The sequence below is a fragment of the Nerophis ophidion genome, linkage group LG05, assembly GCF_033978795.1.
Source record: "Nerophis ophidion isolate RoL-2023_Sa linkage group LG05, RoL_Noph_v1.0, whole genome shotgun sequence".
Classification (NCBI taxonomy): Eukaryota; Metazoa; Chordata; class Actinopteri; order Syngnathiformes; family Syngnathidae; genus Nerophis; species Nerophis ophidion.
This window is the reverse complement of record NC_084615.1, coordinates 29585719-29604131: the sequence shown is the minus strand read 5'-3', so window position 1 is coordinate 29604131 and position 18413 is coordinate 29585719. Positions and strand designations below refer to the sequence as shown.

General features: G+C 38.2%; 1 pseudogene; it reads left to right on the top strand.

Moving 5' to 3' along the window:
• Window positions 1-18413, top strand: part of LOC133552895 (potassium voltage-gated channel subfamily H member 5-like) — a 58747-nt pseudogene that overhangs the window by 4642 nt on the left and 35692 nt on the right.

The window sequence follows — 18413 nt, the reverse complement described above, 5'->3', positions numbered from 1 at the left end:
CACTTCTTCCCGCAGGAACGCCCATATGGCTTTACATGCAGGTGGCGCCCATCCGAAATGAAAACAACAAGGTGGTGCTTTTCCTCTGCACCTTCCGGGACATCACACTCTTCAAACAGCCCATTGAGGACGAAACCACGCGAGGTGAGACGCTTTCTGTCTAAACCGGGGTCAGCAAGCCGCGGCTCTCGAGCCACCTGCTGCTCTTTAGCGGCGCCCTGTTGGCTCTATGGAGCTTTTTAAAAAATGTACGGAAATGGAAAAAAAAGGGGTGAAAATGTTTTTTTGTTTTAATACGGCGTCTGTAGGAGGACAAACACGACACAAACATTCATAATTGTTAGAAAGCCCACTGTTTAGTATGTTTGTGCTTCACTGATGAGACTATTTGGTGATCGTCCTTTTGTTCTACTAATTTCACCGGCCCTTGAACTCACCGTTGTGTGGACTGTGACTCAACAGCTTGTTTACATTGTGTAACTTTCTCCGACGCTGCCACAGAAAGACGCATTTTATGCCACTCCTTCTTTGTCTCATTTTGTCCATCAAATGTTTTATACTGTGTGTCATTGCAAGACCCCACAAACGTTACCCAGCTTGCAAAGATCGTAATAAATCCATTAGAAGAAGACGGCCTGACGTTTCCTTTAACTTAGACACACACTATACCTTTGGCTATTCTAAGCCAGTCTTTTCCAGAAGTTCTCTCACCCTCTAGAGAAGTTTTAATAATGTTTTTCAATGTTGTAAATATGTGTACAAAATATTATATTTCAACATTTCTGTCAACGAAGATTTGTGTCAGCCTGCGACACACAGTCGTTTTGATAGTAGGCTAATATAGCTAATTAGCCACTTACGTCATGTGTTGCCATCATTATAACACCTATATAAGTCTTTTAATTTTTTGCGGCCACTGACCGATTACTTTTTTGTGTTTGTGGTCCAATATGGCTCTTTCAAGATTTTGGGTTGCTGAACCCCGGTCTAAACAAAGAGTAGAGATCCGTCTTGTAATTCTGCTTAGTGGTGAGTTGGGAGCCAGCAGACTAGCCAGCTGTCCAGGTGTTGCGTGTGCGGATCAGTGAGCATGGCGACTGTGGGTCCAACTATAGTGCCATGATGTGCTCAGGGCTTGAAGCGTGCCACGTGGACCTTTATTTAATTCCATACATGAAGCAGAAACAACAGTCGGACCACATGAGGACAGTCGCACGCCTTGTGCATGTAAATTATTAACCACAACAGTTGCACATGACTTATTATGTATGTTATTATTATACTGTGTAAAGTATGTTAACATGTGTTTCAGTTAGTTTTAATTTGAAATTGATTAACAAATCATTCATTTTAAAATCCATCCATCCATTTTCTACCGCTTGTCCCTTTTGGGGTCACGGGAGGTTGCTAGAGCCTATCTCAGCTGTATTCGGGCAATAGGCGGGGTACACCCTGGACAAGTCGCCAACTCATCACAGACATAATTTTGAAATAATCTTATCTATTTTGGTACTTTTTATTTGATAAATGTTTATAGTCAATATTTTCAGCATTTATTACTACTAAGTTGATGTAAAATGTAAATACTGTATCTGTTTCAGTTTTTTTAATTAGAATTTTCAAATTAATCAACACTCAAAACATATTTTTTAGGGTAATTTTGAATTAATTGTTTACAGTCATAATTACAATCATTCAGGATTCGGTTTTTAACCATAAAACTTTTAAAATGAATTTTTTTAAACTAAGTAAACTGATGTAATGTGTGTGTGTGTGTGTGTGTGTGTGTATGTGTGTTTGTGTGTGTTTATATATATATATATATATATATATATATATATATATATATATATATATATATATATATATATATATATATATATATACACTACTGTTCAAAAGTTTGGGGTCACCCAAACAATTTTGTGTTTTCCATGAAAAGTCACGCTTATTCACCACCATACGTTGTGAAATTAATAGAAAATAGATTCAAGACATTGACAAGGTTAGAAATAATGATTTGTATTTGAATTTTTTTTTTTTTTTTTACATCAAACTTTGCTTTTGTCAAAGAATCCTCCATTTGCATCAATTACAGCATTGCAGACCTTTGGCATTGTAGTTGTTAATTTGTTGAGGTAATCTGTAGAAATTGCGCCTCACGTTTCTAGGAGCCGCTCCCACGAATTGGATTGGTTGGATGGGCACTTCTTGCGTACCATACGGTCAAGCTGCTCCCACAACAGCTCAATCGGGTTCAGATCTGGTGACTGCGCTGGCCATTCCATTACCGATAGAATACTAGCTGCCTGCTTCTTCTCTAAATAGTTCTTGCACAATTTGGAGGTGTGTTTTGGGTCATTGTCCTGTTGTAGGATGAAATTGGCTCCAATCAAGCGCTGTCCACTGGGTATGGCAGGGCGTTGCAAAATGGACTGATAGCCTTCCTTATTCAGAATCCCTTTTACCCTGTACAAATCTCCCACCTTACCAGCACCAAAGCAATCCCAGACCATCACATAACCTCCACCATGCTTAACAGATGGCGTCAGGCATTCTTCCAGCATCTTTTCAGTTGTTCTGCATCTTACAAACGTTCTTCTTTGTGATCCAAACACCTCAAACTTGGATTAATCTGTCCACAACGCTTTTTTCCAGTCTTCCTCTGTCCAATGTCTGTGTTCTTTTGCCCATCTTAATCTTTTTCTTTTATTGACCAGTCTCAGATATGGCTTTTTCTTTGCCACTCCGCCCTGAAGCCCAGAATCCCGCAGCCGCCTCTTCACTGTAGATGTAGACACTGGTGTTTTGCGGGTACTATTTAATGAAGATGCCAGTTGGGGCCCTTTGAGGGGTCTGTTTCTCAAACTAGAGACTCTAATGTACTTATCTTCTTGCTCAGTTGTGCAACGCGGCCTCCCACTTCTTTTTCTACTCTGGTTAGAGCCTGTTTGTGCTGTCCTCTGAAGGAGTAGTACACACCATTGTAGGAAATCTTCAATTTCTTAGCAATTTCTCGCATGGAATAGCCTTCATTTCTTAGTACAAGAATAGACTGTCAAGTTTCGGATGAAAGTTCTCTTTTTTTGGCCATTTTGAGCATTTAAGTGACCTCACAAAAGTGATGCTCCAGAAACTCAATCCGCTCAAAGGAAGGCTAGTTTTGTAGCTTCTGTAACGAGCTAAACTGTTTTTAGATGTGTGAACATGATTGCACAAGGGTTTTCTAATCATCAATTAGCCGTCTGAGCCAATGAGCAAACACATTGTACCATTAGAACACTGGAGTGATAGTTGCTGGAAATGGGCCTCTATACACCTATGTAGAAATTGCACCAAAAACCAGACATTTGCAGCTAGAATAGTCATTTACCACATTAGCAATGTATAAAGTGTATTTCTTTAAAGTTAAGACTAGTTTAAAGTTATCTTCTTTGAAAAGTACAGTGCTTTTCGTTCAAAAATAAGGACATTTCAATGTGACCCCAAACTTTTAAACGGTAGTGTATATATATATATATATATATATATATATATATATATATATATATATATATATATATATATATATATATACAAACCCTGTTTCCATATGAGTTGGGAAATTGTGTTATATGTAAATATGAACAGAATACAATGATTTGCAAATCATTTTCAACCTATATTCAGTTGAATATGCTACAAAGAAAACATATTTGATGTTCAAACTGATAAACGTTTTTTTGTGTGCAAATAATCATTAACTTTAGAATTTGATGCCAGCAACACGTGACAAAGAAGTTGGGAAAGGTGGCAATAAATACTGATAAAGTTGAGGAATGCTCATCAAACACTTATATGGAACATCCCACAGGTGTGCAGGTTAATTGGGAACAGTTGGGTGCCATGATTGGGTATAAAAGCAGCTTCCATGAAATGCTAAGTAATTCACAAACAAGGATGGGGTGAGAGTCACCACTTTGTAAGCAAATTGTCGAACAGTTTTAGAACAACATTTCTCAACGAGCTATTGCAAGGAATTAAGGGATTTTACCATATACGGTCCGTAAAATCATCAAAAGGTTCAGAGAATCTGGAGAAATCACTGCACGTAACCGATGATATTACAGACCTTTGATCCCTCAGGCGGTACTGCATCAAAAAGCGACATCAGTGTGTAAAGGATATCACCACATGGGCTCAGGAACATTTCAGAAAACCACTGTCGGTAACTACAGTTGGTCGCTACATCTGTAAGTGCAAGTTAAAACTCTGTTATGCAAAGCCAAACCCATTTATCAACAATATCCTGAAACGCCGCCGGCTTGGCTGGAGCCGAGCTCACCTGAGATGGACTGATGCAAAGTGGAAAGGTGTTCTGTGGTCTGACGAGTCCACATTTCAAATTATATTTGGAAACAGAGGACGTGGTGTCCTCCAGAAAAAAAGAGGAAAATAACCATTCGGATTGTTATAGGCACAAAGTTCAAAAGCCAACATCTGTGATGGTATGGGGGTGTATTAGTGCCAAAAACATCAGTAACTTACACATCTGTGAAGGCACCATGAATGCTGAAAGGTCCATACAGGTTTTGGAGCAACATATGTTGTCATCCAAGCAACGTTATCATGGACGCCCCTGCTTATTTCAGCAAGACAAGTGTTACAACAGCGTGGCTTCGTAAAAAAAGAGTGCAGGTACTTTCTTGGCCCGCCTGCAGTCCAGACCTGTCTCCCATTGAAAATGTGTGGCGCATTATGAAGCGTAAAATACGACAGCGGAGACCCCGGACTGTTGAACGACTGAAGCTCTACATAAAATAAGAATGGGAAAGAATTCCACTTTCAAAGCTTCAACAATTAGTTTCCTCAGTTCCCAAACGTTTATTGAGTGTTTTTGAAAGAAAAGGTGATGTAACACAATGGTGAACATGTCCTTTTCCAAATACTTTGTCACGTGTTGCAGCCATGAAATTCTAAGTTAATTATTATTTGCAAAAAAAAAAAAGTTTATGAGTTTGAACATCAAATATCTTTTCTTTGTAGCATACTCAACTGAATATGGGTTGAAAATGATTTGCAAATCATTGTATTCCGTTCATATTTACATCCAACTCAATTTCCCAACTCATATGGAAACAGGGTTTGTATATAGCGTTTTTTCTCAAGTGACTCAAAGCACTTTACATAGTGAAACCCAATATCTAATTTTTACATTCAAATCAGTGTGGGTGGCACTGGGAGCAGGTGGGTAAAGTGTCTTGCCCAAGGACACAACGGCAGTGACTAGGATGGTGGAAGCGGGGATCGAACCTGCAACCTTCAAGTTGCTGGCACGGCCGCTCTACTAACCGAGCTATACCGCCCCAAAATGAAAGTCGAAAGAAAATACAACATCACCACTTTAGTTATAATTTTTTACTTTAATAAACATCTCTATGACTTGAGCTCCAGACTTCTGTTGGAGATTGTCATTACTGCCACAAGTGGTGGAAAAGTGTATTACAACTGAGTACCACTACAGCCCATATACTGTAGACAAGTGGTCCCCAACCACCGGGCCGCGGCCCGGTACTGGGCCGTGGCCCGATTGGTACCGGGCCGCAGAAATTTTTTAAATTAATTTTTATTCAAAAAAAATAAAATAAAAAAATTATTAAATCAACATAAAAAACACAATATACACTTACAATTAGTGCACCAACCACAAAAACCTCCCTTTTTCATGACAAAAACGTCCCTTTTTCATGACAAAGAAAAAGAAGACAAGAAAAAGGATCCTCCCCCCACCCGCTGGGCCGCGGGACAAATTATTAAGCGTTGACTGGTCCGCGGGTACAAAAAGGTTGGGGACCACTGCTGTAGACCACAGCTGAGAAACAGATATTTTTGGCGGCCCTCGAGGGGGCGCTCTCAGCCTAACAATGCCCTATTGTTAAAGAACAGTGATCTAATGTGCCTCACCATATTGTTTAAAGTGGCCCACCTCTTCGTTTTATATGGTCCGCCATGTCATACTGTAAATCGTGGCTCATCATGTCAGTTGGTGTGTTTAGCCATATAGTGCCCCGCCAATTCATTTTATGTGACTCTCCACGTCATTTTAGGTTGACTGACACGTCATATAAAATGGGCCGCCACTTTATTTTATGTGGGCCGCCATAGTATTTTATCGTGGTCGGTCACATCATTTATTGTGGCCTGTCACATAATTCTACGTGTTTTTAAAATACATTTTTTCGTTTTACTTAAATAATAAAGCATTTTCTGACTAAATATAGTTTCAATTTCGATTTTGAAATTACAACTTTTTGACTTTGGGGCTGCATCGGATTAAAACAATTTGGCCGGAGGCCGGGCTGTGTGTGTGTGCGTGTGTGTGCGTGTGTGTGTGTGTGTGTGTGTGTGCGCGTGTGTGTGTGTGTGTATACACATCCATATACAATACAGGCCAAAAGTTTGGACACACCTTCTCATTCAATGTGTTTTCTTTATTTTCATGACTATTTATATTATAGACTGTCACTGAAGGCATCAAAACTATAAATGAAGACATGTGGAGTTAGGTACTTAACAAAATAAGGTGAAATAACTGAAAACATGTTTTACATTCTAGTATCTTCGGAATAAAACCCCTTGCTCTGATTACTGCTTTGCACACTCTTGGCATTCTCTCGATGAGCTTCAAGAGGTAGTCACCTGTAATGATTTTCACTTCACAGGTGTCGTAGTTGTGATGTCTTCAGTAACAATCTACAATGTAAATAGCTATGAAAATAAAGAAAAGGCATTGAGATGAGAAAGTGTGTCCAAACTTTTGGCCTGTACTGTATATATATATATATATATATATATATATATATATATATATATATATATATATATATATATTAGGGGTGTGGGGAAAAATCGATTCGAATACGAATCGAATCGTTTACGTTGTGCGATTCAGAATCGATTCTCATTTTTCAAAAATCCGTTTTTTTGGTTTTTTTTTTAATTCAAATCAATCCAACAAAACAATACACAGCAATACCATAACAATGCAATCCAATTCCAAAACCAAACCTGACCCAGCAACACTCAGAACTGCAATAAACAGAGCAATTGAGAGGAGACACAAACACGACACAGAACAAACCAAAAGTAATGAAACCAAAATGAAAAGTATCAACAACAGTATCAATATTAGTTATAATTTCAGCATAGCAGTGATTAAAAATCCCTCACTGACATTATCATTAGACATTTAGAAAAATAATAAAAAAGAACAATAGTGTCACAGTGGCTTGCACTTACATCGCATCTCATAAGCTTGACAACACACTGTGTCCAATATTTTCACAAAGATAAAATAAGTCATATTTTTGGTTCGTTTAATAGTTAAAACAAATTTACATTATTGCAATCAGTTGATAAAACATTGTCCTTTACAATTATAAAAGCTTTTTTTTTTTTTAAATCTACTACTCTACTAGCATGTCAGCAGACTGGGGTAGATCCTGCTGAAATCTTATGTATTGAATGAATACAGAATCGTTTTGAATCGGAAAAATATCGATTTTGAATCGAGAATCAAATCGAATCAAAAAAATCGATATATTATCGAATCGTGACCCCAAAAATCGATATTGAATCGAATCGTGGGACACCCAAAGATTCACAGCCCTAATATATATGTATATACGTGTATATACCTTGCGCACTAACTGACTGAAATAGTGCCCTTTCGATGTCACGTTATCAATGGAAAAATGCATTTTTAGACAATATGATTTGCCTGAGCAGCTAGGAGACACCAAGAGTAACAAGCAGGAGAAAATGGATTAGAAAGGACAGATTTTTTTTTATTTTAAATTTGGGACTTCCTGCGGGCTGGATTTTGGACGCTGTTGGGCCGGATCCGGCTCGCGGGCCTTAGTTTGGGGACCCTACTCTAATATTGAATCTGATCATGCAACAAGTTTGTCACCTTGTCAAATCGTGCTGGAGCCTACCTCAGCTACTTTCGGGCGGAAGGCGGGGCACACCCTGGACAAGTCGCCACTTCATCGCAGGGCCAACACAGATAGACAGACAACATTCACACTCACATTCACACACTTGGGACCATTTAGTGTTGCAAATCGACCTATCCCCAGGTGCATGTCTTTGGAGGTGGGAGGGAACCCACGCATTCACGGGGAGAACATGCAAACTCCACACAGAAAGATCCCGAGCCCGGGATTGAACTAAGAACTACTCAGGACCTTAGTATTGTGACACACATGCACTAACCGCTGTTCCACCGTGCTGCCTACAATGAGGCTAAAATATGTTTGTATTCATATACATTCACTAACTTTGCTAACATGCAACTAACAACATTTTTTGCATGTTCTGTTTTTTCAAATTGACATAAGAATGCCAGACGGAATTGAATTTTTGATCGCTTTCTTCGGGTCAGGTTGGCCGAAGTTCGCCAAGCTAACGAGGGCGCTCACAAACAATCGCAACCTGGTCCAGCAGATGGCGCCACTGAGCAAGACGGAGGTCAGCCATAAGCCGTCCAGACTGGCTGAGGTATGATGACGTTGAGAGAAGTTGTGGTAAATTCAGTAGTGGTTGGACCGCTTTTGTGTCTGTAACAAAAAGGCTCTCCAGCTGGGCTCCGACATACTCCCCCAGTACAAGCAGGAGGCCCCCAAGACCCCCCCGCACATCATCCTCCACTACTGCACCTTCAAGACCACGTGGGACTGGGTCATCCTCATCCTGACCTTCTACACGGCCATCATGGTGCCCTACAACGTGTCGTTCAGGACCAAGCAGAGCAACTTGGTGTGGTTGGTGCTGGACAGCATCGTGGACGTCATCTTCCTGGTGGACATCGTGCTCAACTTCCACACCACCTTCGTGGGCCCCGCCGGCGAAGTCATTTCCGACGCTCGGCTCATTCGCATGAACTACGTCAAAACGTGGTTCGTCATCGACCTGCTGTCCTGTCTGCCCTACGACATCATCAACGCCTTTGAGAATTTTGATGAGGTGAGCTCAGATTTGGAATTTGGGATGCACTAAATCTCGCTTAAACCCACCTTCTCTCTGAAGGACTTTGTCACGCCTTCGTCCACGGCCAGTAATCTTCGGGACTCGTCCAACTTCCACAGGAACAGCACCAGGATAGAAGACTCAGTACTGCCAGTAAGAAAAAAAAGATGTTATTGATTCTCAGAGAGAAAAATATAAATAAAATGATATTGGAGACTATAAGCTAAAGCAGAGGTGTCAAACATACGGCCCGAGGGCTGGATCAGGCCCCCGAACAGGTTTTATCCGGCCCCCTTTCTGAGTTTGCTAAGTACAAAAATTAACCTTAACATTTTTAAATGACAGAAACTGCTGTTCTAAATGTGTCCACTGGGTGTCGCAATAGCAATTATTTGTATCTTTGTAGATGATGCAACAAAATAAACCACATGATGTTAGTACGTCAAACGGGGAAAATGATCAAACTACATAAATAACATACTGGAATTTGATTTGGATTTTTTTTTTTATCTTGATAGATTGAAAATTACCACCAATGAGTTGACTGATGAACATTATCACATAATTTATAAAAAAAAAATATTAAAGTAAAGTATTTAAAGTACCAATGATTGTTATATACACACTAGGTGAGGTGAAATATGTCCTCTGCATTTGACCCATCCCCTTGTTCACCCCCTGGGAGGTGAGGGGAGAAGTGGGCAGCAGTGGTGGCGACGTCCGGGAATACTGTATTTCCTTGAATTGCCGCAGGGCATATAGTATGCGCCTGCCTTGAATTACTGCCGGGTCAAACCCGCTTCGCAAAATAATCAGTGCATGCTTAGTATTACCGCCGGGTCAAACTCGTGACGTCACGAGTGATACTTTCCCTGTCATCATTTTCAAAATGGAGGAGGCTGATTTCAATACCGGTAATTTGAAATCGCATAAAGGGAAGGAGATTAAGAGCTATTCAGTAGGATTTAAAGTCCAATCTTACATCACACTCAAATTTTTACTGCATGCCTTTGGTAAATGCCGGAGTGAGAAGAGATTTTAAAATAATTAGCGCATGCTTACTTTTACCGCAGAAGGGAGAAGAGGTTTTAAATTAATTAGCGCCCCGGCGGCATTTCAAGGAAATACGGTATATAAATTACGACAAATAAAGTGTATATACACTATAAATCTCTCCAGGTAATTGTAAAAAAAACAACATAACAATATAATTTGTAAAATTTCAGAATGTGCTTGTTCTATTTTTAAACAAACAAAACATTCTGAAGTTGTCTTTATTTTTAAGTTATCGTGCCGTGATTTTACCAGTCCGGCCCACCTGGGAGCAGATTTTTCTCCATGCAACCCCCGATCTAAAATGACTTTGACAAACCTGACTTAAACCATCTAAAATATTCTTAAGATGGTTGTGTGCTGCTGTAATTCACATGGGAGGGTGTTGGTGTTTTACACGTCCTCAAAGGGGATTTAAAAAATAATAATTTTAGGTTCCAAAAAATATTTATATGGAAAAAAGCAAAAAAACTAAAAACGTAGTTTTACAGACTAAATTAGCTTTTTTCATTCACCCCCTACACACAGAATGACAGGAACTAAGTCACCCTGGCAATGTTCCATCCTTTGAGGTACTGTAGTATCAGAACCGTAACAGAGGCTTGTGTAGAAAACAAAGTGTGAACCAGGGCCCATTTGTGGCTCGCAGCTTGTTTAAAAAACTAAATTAAAAAACAAAACAAAACAAAATAAAAGGTGGAATTTTCTCAGTATTTAATCAAATTAATAAAAAGAGACCCAATCAAAGACATGGAACAAGAAAAGGAAAAATACATTATACCTTTGAATAAAATATGTTCTTTTTAAACGAAAAATTAAATACAATGTCTGTATACATAAAATATTTCTTTCTGTTATACTTTATTTTTATAAATTAAAATAAGGCCCCCGCCAAAAACTTTTAAATTAAATTAAATTTATATTAAACAAGAGGCCCCTTTGTAAAACCTATGCATGAATTAAATGACAGGAAATGAGATGCAATCCAGTTTAAAATTATTATTCAATTTGATAATTTTTCAAATAAAATAATGAATCAGGAATAGTGCCACACTGAAAAGAAAATATTGGGAGCAATTAAATAGTTTAATGTTACAAGCTATTAAAGCTTTAACACAAATCTGCAATGCAAGCCATTTTTGTTTTAAATATATTCATTTTGACCTACATTGGAAATGAAACATTTCACTTTTGTGACCAAAAGGTTTGCGGCTATCAATATTTTTTGTCTACTGTTAACTCAATTGATGAAAATATGCTCACATTTCAACCGCAGTCCTTTTTGTAGACGCAAATCTCAAGTATAAAAAGTCAAGGTTTATCAATAACAGGTGTTTCATCCCTATAAGTGGGACCTTGATTGATGAACTTAATTGGTTCATGAACAGGTTTCACAAACATAAAAGTTCTCATATTGAAGTAAATTCCTGAATAAGAACATTTTTTTTTTTACATGATTTTACATGGTTTCAGTGTTGCGTTCGCTCTTTGTAGCAGACGCCCTAATCCCAAAATGCAGGAGTCAGCAGGCATCTAATGTCCACATATTCAAAAACACAAATAGAGTGCAGCAGGGAAATGTACCAACAAGCACAGGAAATGAAAAAAGTGGAAAAAACTCAAAGAGATTGCAGCAATAGAGTGCACAGAGAAGCAAAGGAAACTATGCATGAAAAGGGTAGGCTTACAACAAGAGAAAATACATAACTAGAATCACAAATACTATTGATTATGTGCGTAACTCATTTTTTTTACGTAGCCACGCTGTTGTAACACATTCTGAATGTGGCTTGGCATTGTCTTGCTGAAATAAGCAGGGGTGTCCATGAAAAAGACGGTGCTTAGATGGCAGCATATGTTGTTCCAAAACCTGTATGTACCTTTCTGCATTAATGGTGCCTTCACAGATGTGTAAGTTACCCATGCCTTGGGCACTAATACGCCCCCATACCATCACAGATGCTGGCTTTTGAACTCTGTGTCGATAACAGTCTGGATTGTTCGCTTCCCCTTTGGTCCGGATCACACATTGTCGAATATTTCCAAAAACATTTTGAAATGTGGACTCTTCAGACCACAGAACACTTTTCCACTTTGCATCAGTCCATCTTAGATGATCTCGGGCTCAGAGAAGCCGGCGGTGTTTCTGGATGTTGTTGATAAATGGCTTTCGCTTTGCAGAGTAGAGCTTTAACTTGCACTTACAGATGTATTTAGTGACAGTGGTTTTCTGAAGTGTTCCTGAGCCCATGCGGTGATATCCTTTAGAGATTGATGTCGGTGTTTGATACAGTGCCGTCTGAGGGATCGAAGGACACGGTCATTCAATGTTGGTTTCCGGCCATGCCGCTTACGTGGAGTGATTTCTCCAGATTCTCTGAACCTTTTGATGATATTATGGACCGTAGATGTTGAAATCCCTAAATTTCTTGCAAATGCACTTTGAGAAATGTTGTTCTTAAACTGTTTGACTATTTGCTCAAGCAGTTGTGGACAAAGGGGTGTACCTCGCCCCATCCTTTCTTGTGAAAGACTGAGCATTTCTTGGGAAGCTGTTTTTATACCCAATCATGACACCCACCTGTTCCCAATTAGCCTGCACACCTGTGGGATGTTCCAAATAAGTGTTTCATGAGCATTCCTCGACTTTATCAGTATTTATTGCCACATTTTCCAACTTCTTTGTCACCTGTTGCTGGCATGAAATTCTAAAGTTAATGATTAATTGCAAAAAAAAAAGTCTATGAGTTTGAACATCAAATATGTTGTCTTTGTAGCATATTCAACTGAATATGGGTTGAAAATGATTTGCAAATCATTGTATTCCGTTTATATTTACATCTAACACAATTTCCTAACTCACATGGAAACTGGGTTTGGATAAATAAATATTATATTTATATATATATACAGTATATATGTGAAGTGAAGTGAATTATATTTATATAGCGCTTTTCTCTAGTGACTCAAAGCGCTTTACATAGTGAAACCCAGTATCTAAGTTACTTTTTTTTTTTTCAAACCAGTGTGGGTGGCACTGGGAGCATGTGGGTAAAGTGTCTTGCCCAAGGACACAACGGCAGTGACTAGGTTGGCAGAAGCGGGGATTGAACCTGAAACCTTCAAGTTGCTGGGACGGCCACTCTACCAACCGAGCTATACCGTGTACTATATATATATATATATATATATATATATATATACATATATATATATATATATATATATATACATATATATATATATATATATATATATATATATATATATATATATATATATATACATATATATATATATATATATATATATATATATATATATATATATATATATATATATATATATATATATATATATATATATATATATATATATATATATATTAGGGCTGTGAATCTTTGGGTGTCCCACGATTCAATTCAATATAGATTCTTGGGGTCATGATTCGATAATATATCGATTTTTTCGATTCGATTCTCGATTCAAAAACTATATTTTTCCGATTCAAAACGATTCTGTATTCATTCAATACATAGGATTTCAGCAGGATCTACCCCAGTCTGCTGACATGCTAGCAGAGTAGTAGATTAAAAAAAAAAAAAAATAGCTTTTATAATTGTAAAGGACAATGTTTTATCAACTGATTGCAATAATGTAAATTTGTTTTAACTATTAAACGAACCAAAAATCTTACTTATTTTATCTTTGTGAAAACATTGGACACAGTGTGTTGTCAAGCTTATGAGATGCGATGCAAGTGTAAGCCACTGTGACACTATTCCATCACATCCATTTTCTACAGCTTATTCCCTTTTGTTCTTTTTTATTATTTTTATAATTATGTTTCATTACTTTTGGTTTGTTCTGTGTCATGTTTGTGTCTCCTCTCAATTGCTCTTTTTATTGCAGTTCTGAGTGTTGCTGGGTCAGGTTTGGTTTTGGAATTGGATTGCATTGTTATGGTATTGCTGTGTAGTGGTTTGTTGGATTGATTTAGAAGAAAAAAATATATATATATTTTCAAAAAAAAAAAAAAAAAAAAGATTAAAAAAAAAAGAGAATAGATTCTGAATCGCACAACGTAAACGATTCGATTCGTATTCGAATCGATTTTTTCTCACACCCCTAATATATATATATATATATATATATATATATATATATATATATATATATATATATATATATATATATATATATATATATATACACACACACACATACGCACTAATTGACTGAAAGCCTGACACTGTGGCGCGATGATGTCATGTTATTGATGGGAAAATGCATTTTTAGACAGTATGATTTACCTAGGAGACCCAGAGAGTAACAAGCGGTAAAAAAATTGATTAATAAGGTCATTTAAAAAAACTAAAAAAACAAAGTTTTGTCTTTTTTTTAACTTGGGACTTCCTGGATTTTGGACGCAGTTGAGCTGTGGTTTGGGGACCCCTTTTTTAGCTGCTCAGGCATATCATATTGTCTAAAAACACATTTTCCCATCGATAACGTGACATCATCAAGACGCAGCCAGGAAAATTTATCACTGAAGTCCCTGTCCCGCTTCCCCCAAACTGCAGGGTCTCAGCAGCCTCTTCAGTTCCCTGAAGGTCATCCGCCTGCTGCGTTTGGGGCGCGTGGCCCGCAAACTGGACCACTACCTGGAGTACGGGGCGGCCGTCCTGGTCCTGCTGGTGTGCGTCTTCGGCCTGGTGGCCCACTGGCTGGCCTGCATCTGGTACAGCATCGGCGACCATGAGGTCATCGACGAGACCACCAACACCATCAAGACGGACAGCTGGCTATACCAGCTGGCGATGAGCATCGGGACGCCGTACCGCTGGAACGCCAGTGGCACCGGCCGGTGGGAAGGCGGTCCCAACAAAGACACTTTGTACATCTCCTCGCTGTACTTCACCATGACCAGCCTCACCACCATTGGCTTCGGCAACATCGCGCCCACCACGGACGGGGAGAAGATCTTCTCCGTGGCCATGATGATGGTGGGATGTAAGTACTGTCTTTTACCCCTAAGAGGAAGTACACGGGGATCAAAAGTACCAAGTGCAACAAGAAGCTGTCCTTTCCATCCCTGAAAGTGAGCCACATAAAGATTGCCAGCATTAAGTAATAGCGAGACAACACTTGCACTCGTGTTCTTCTTTGAGCTGCTGTCACGGAGACACAGCAAGCCACTGGGGAGAGTTCAGTGATGAAAAGTGACATGTTGAGCAGCCATTTTATTAGCCTGCTGCTCCCAGGAGACTATCAATGGCCGACACTAAACACGACCAGAGGTGGGTAGAGTTGCCAGAAATTGTACTCAAGTAAGAGTACTGTTACTTTAGAGATTTATTACTCAAGTAAAAGTAAGGAGTAGTCACCCAAATACTTACTTGAGTAAAAGTAAAAAGTATGTTGTGAAAAAACTACTCAAGTACTGAGTAACTGATGAGTAACCTGATTACGGCAACAAATAATGCACAGAAACATAAAAATAGCAATGAGCAAATTCAGAGCCAAGAATATCTCTTAAGCAACTAAAACAATAATATATATTAAAAAATAGTACATTAAAATAAAATAAAAAAATGGCACATTGAGTCATAATAACTTAACAGCACCATAAGCTCAGTAGGCATTCATTGATTTGATTGATTGATTAAAACTTGTGGATTGTACAGTACAGTACATATTCCGTACAATTGACCACTAAATGGTAACACCTCAATAAGTTTTTCAACGTTTATCAATTACTTAGTAAATGACCAAGTCGAGGTGATCTACCTCATATATACATACACACACATATCATTTATACACACACATATCATATATATATATATATATATATATATATATATATATATATGTGTGTGTGTATATATATATATATATATATATATATATATATATACACATTTATATATACAGTATATAATTTATATTTATTTATTTTGCCGATTTTGTTCACATGTTGAAGGTGTTTTAATGAATATACATGCATGTTTAACATCTAGATTCCTATCTTTCATGAAGACAAGAATATAAGTTGGTGTATTACCTGATTCTGATGACTTGTATTGATTGGAATCAAACGTCCATGTTTTCAAATGGAGGAGAAAAAAGTTCCTCTTTTCTGTCTAATACCATATGAAAGTCGTTGGTTTTTGGCATCTTATTTGTCCAGCTTCCATATTCGTTTTATACACTTTACAAGAAATACATTGGCGGCAAACTCCGTAGCTTGCTAGCTTGTTTGCTCTGGCTTTCGGAGGCTCTTATTTTGTTAGTGCAGGCACGATGGAGCGGCACTTTTATTGTGAAGAAAGGAACTGTGCGATCAGTCTTTAGACTTTTGACGGGAAGTACGGTTGAAATAAAAAGTTTCTTTTTTCCTTTACACTTTTGATTGATTGGTTGAAACTTTTATTATTAGATTGCACAGTACAGTACATATTCCATACAATTGACCACGAAATGGTAACACCCCAATACGTTTTTCAACTTGTTTTAGTCGGGTCATGTGACCGCCTGGCTCTGTTTGATTGGTCTAACGTCACCAGTGACTGCATGTGATTGGTGAAACGCAGGCATGCGTAGATTCTACTTTGAAGCTCTGTCATTAACCAAAACAAACATTAATAGATCGATAAAAAAAGTAACGAGTAGCGAGCTGAATGTAGATAATTGGAACGGAGTAAAAGTAACGTTTCTTCTCTATAAATATACTCAAGTAGAAGTAAAAGTATGTTGCATAAGAACTACTCGTAGAAGTACAGTTTATCCCAAAAGTTACTCAAGTAAATGTAACGGAGTAAATGTAGCGCGTTACTACCCACCTCTGGACACGACTTTACTGTTTCTTTGAGAAATTTTAGCCAAGCAAAAATGGCGGCCAGGTTTGGTATAGAGGTCATGCAGTAGATAGTCAGTCAACAGTTTAAAGGCCTACTGAAACCCACTACTACCCACCACGCAGTCTGATAGTTTATATATCAAATATTAACATTGCAACACATGCCAATACGGCTTTTTTACTATACTAAATTGCAATTTTAAATTTCCCGGGAGTTTCTTCTAGAAAACATTGCGTAATGATGACGTGTACGCGTGACGTCACGGGCTGTAAGGAAATATTAGTGCTGCACACACACACAGCTAAAAGTCGTCTGCTTTAACCGCATAATTACACAGTATTTTGGACATCTGTGTTGCTGAATCTTTTGCAATTTGTTCAATTAATAATGGAGAAGTCAAAGTAGAAAGATGGAGTTGGGAAGCTTTAGCCTTTAGCCACACAAACACACGGTGATTCCTTGTTTAAAATTCCTGGAGGTGAAGCTTTCCTATGGATCAGAGCGGTCAAGCAGACATGGATCCCGACTACTTGTCAACCAGCAGTTTTCGGTGAGAAAATTGTGGTAAAAAGTCGCCACTTACCGGAGATCAGCTGAGCTTGTGCCGTCCATACAGCTGCCGTCAACTTCCATCAGACACTGGCCTCAGAACAGCCGTGGACACACCTTTCCGACTATCAGGTACTGTTAATCTCACTAAAACACTAGCAACACAATAGAAAGATAAGGGATTTCCCAGAATTATCCTAGTAAATGTGTCTAAAAACATCTGAATCCGTCCCAATGCATTTGCGTTTTTTTTAAACTTGATTCTTTTTTTTATTTCTTTTTTTTAGTCAGTCGCTATCAATATCATCAAACACGAATCTTTCATCCTCGCTCAAATTAATGGGGAAATTGTCGTTTTCTCGGTCCGAATAGCTCTTTGTGTTGGAGGCTCCCATTAAAAACAATGTGAGGATGTGAGGAGCCCTCAACGGGTGACGTCATCGTCTGCGACTTCCAGTAAAGGCAGGGCTTTTCTGTTAGCAAGCAAAAGTTGCAAACCTTATTGTCGATGTTCTCTACTAAATCCTTTCAGCAAAAATATGGCAATATCGCGAAATGATCAAGTATGACACATAGAATGGACCTGCTATCCCCGTTTAAATAAGAACATCTTATTTCAGTAGGCCTTTAAATTAAATAATACAAATTAATATTCCGCATATGACAAACATTAGCTGCAGAGATGGTAACATTTTAAATAAAAAAACTAAACTAAGCAAGAAATTCAACCTTTAAAAAGATAATACTCTCGAGGAAGGCACCTAGCTCCAAACTGGTCAGGGTTCTTAAAGTTCAATTCTTGAACTTAGGTCAGTTAATATAAAGACAACCAATCCAAGACCTACAAAAAACAACAATCTGCCTTTGCATAAAAAGAAATAAATAATACTGAAATATACAAAACTGAAAACCAGTGAAGTCGGCACGTTGTGTAAATGG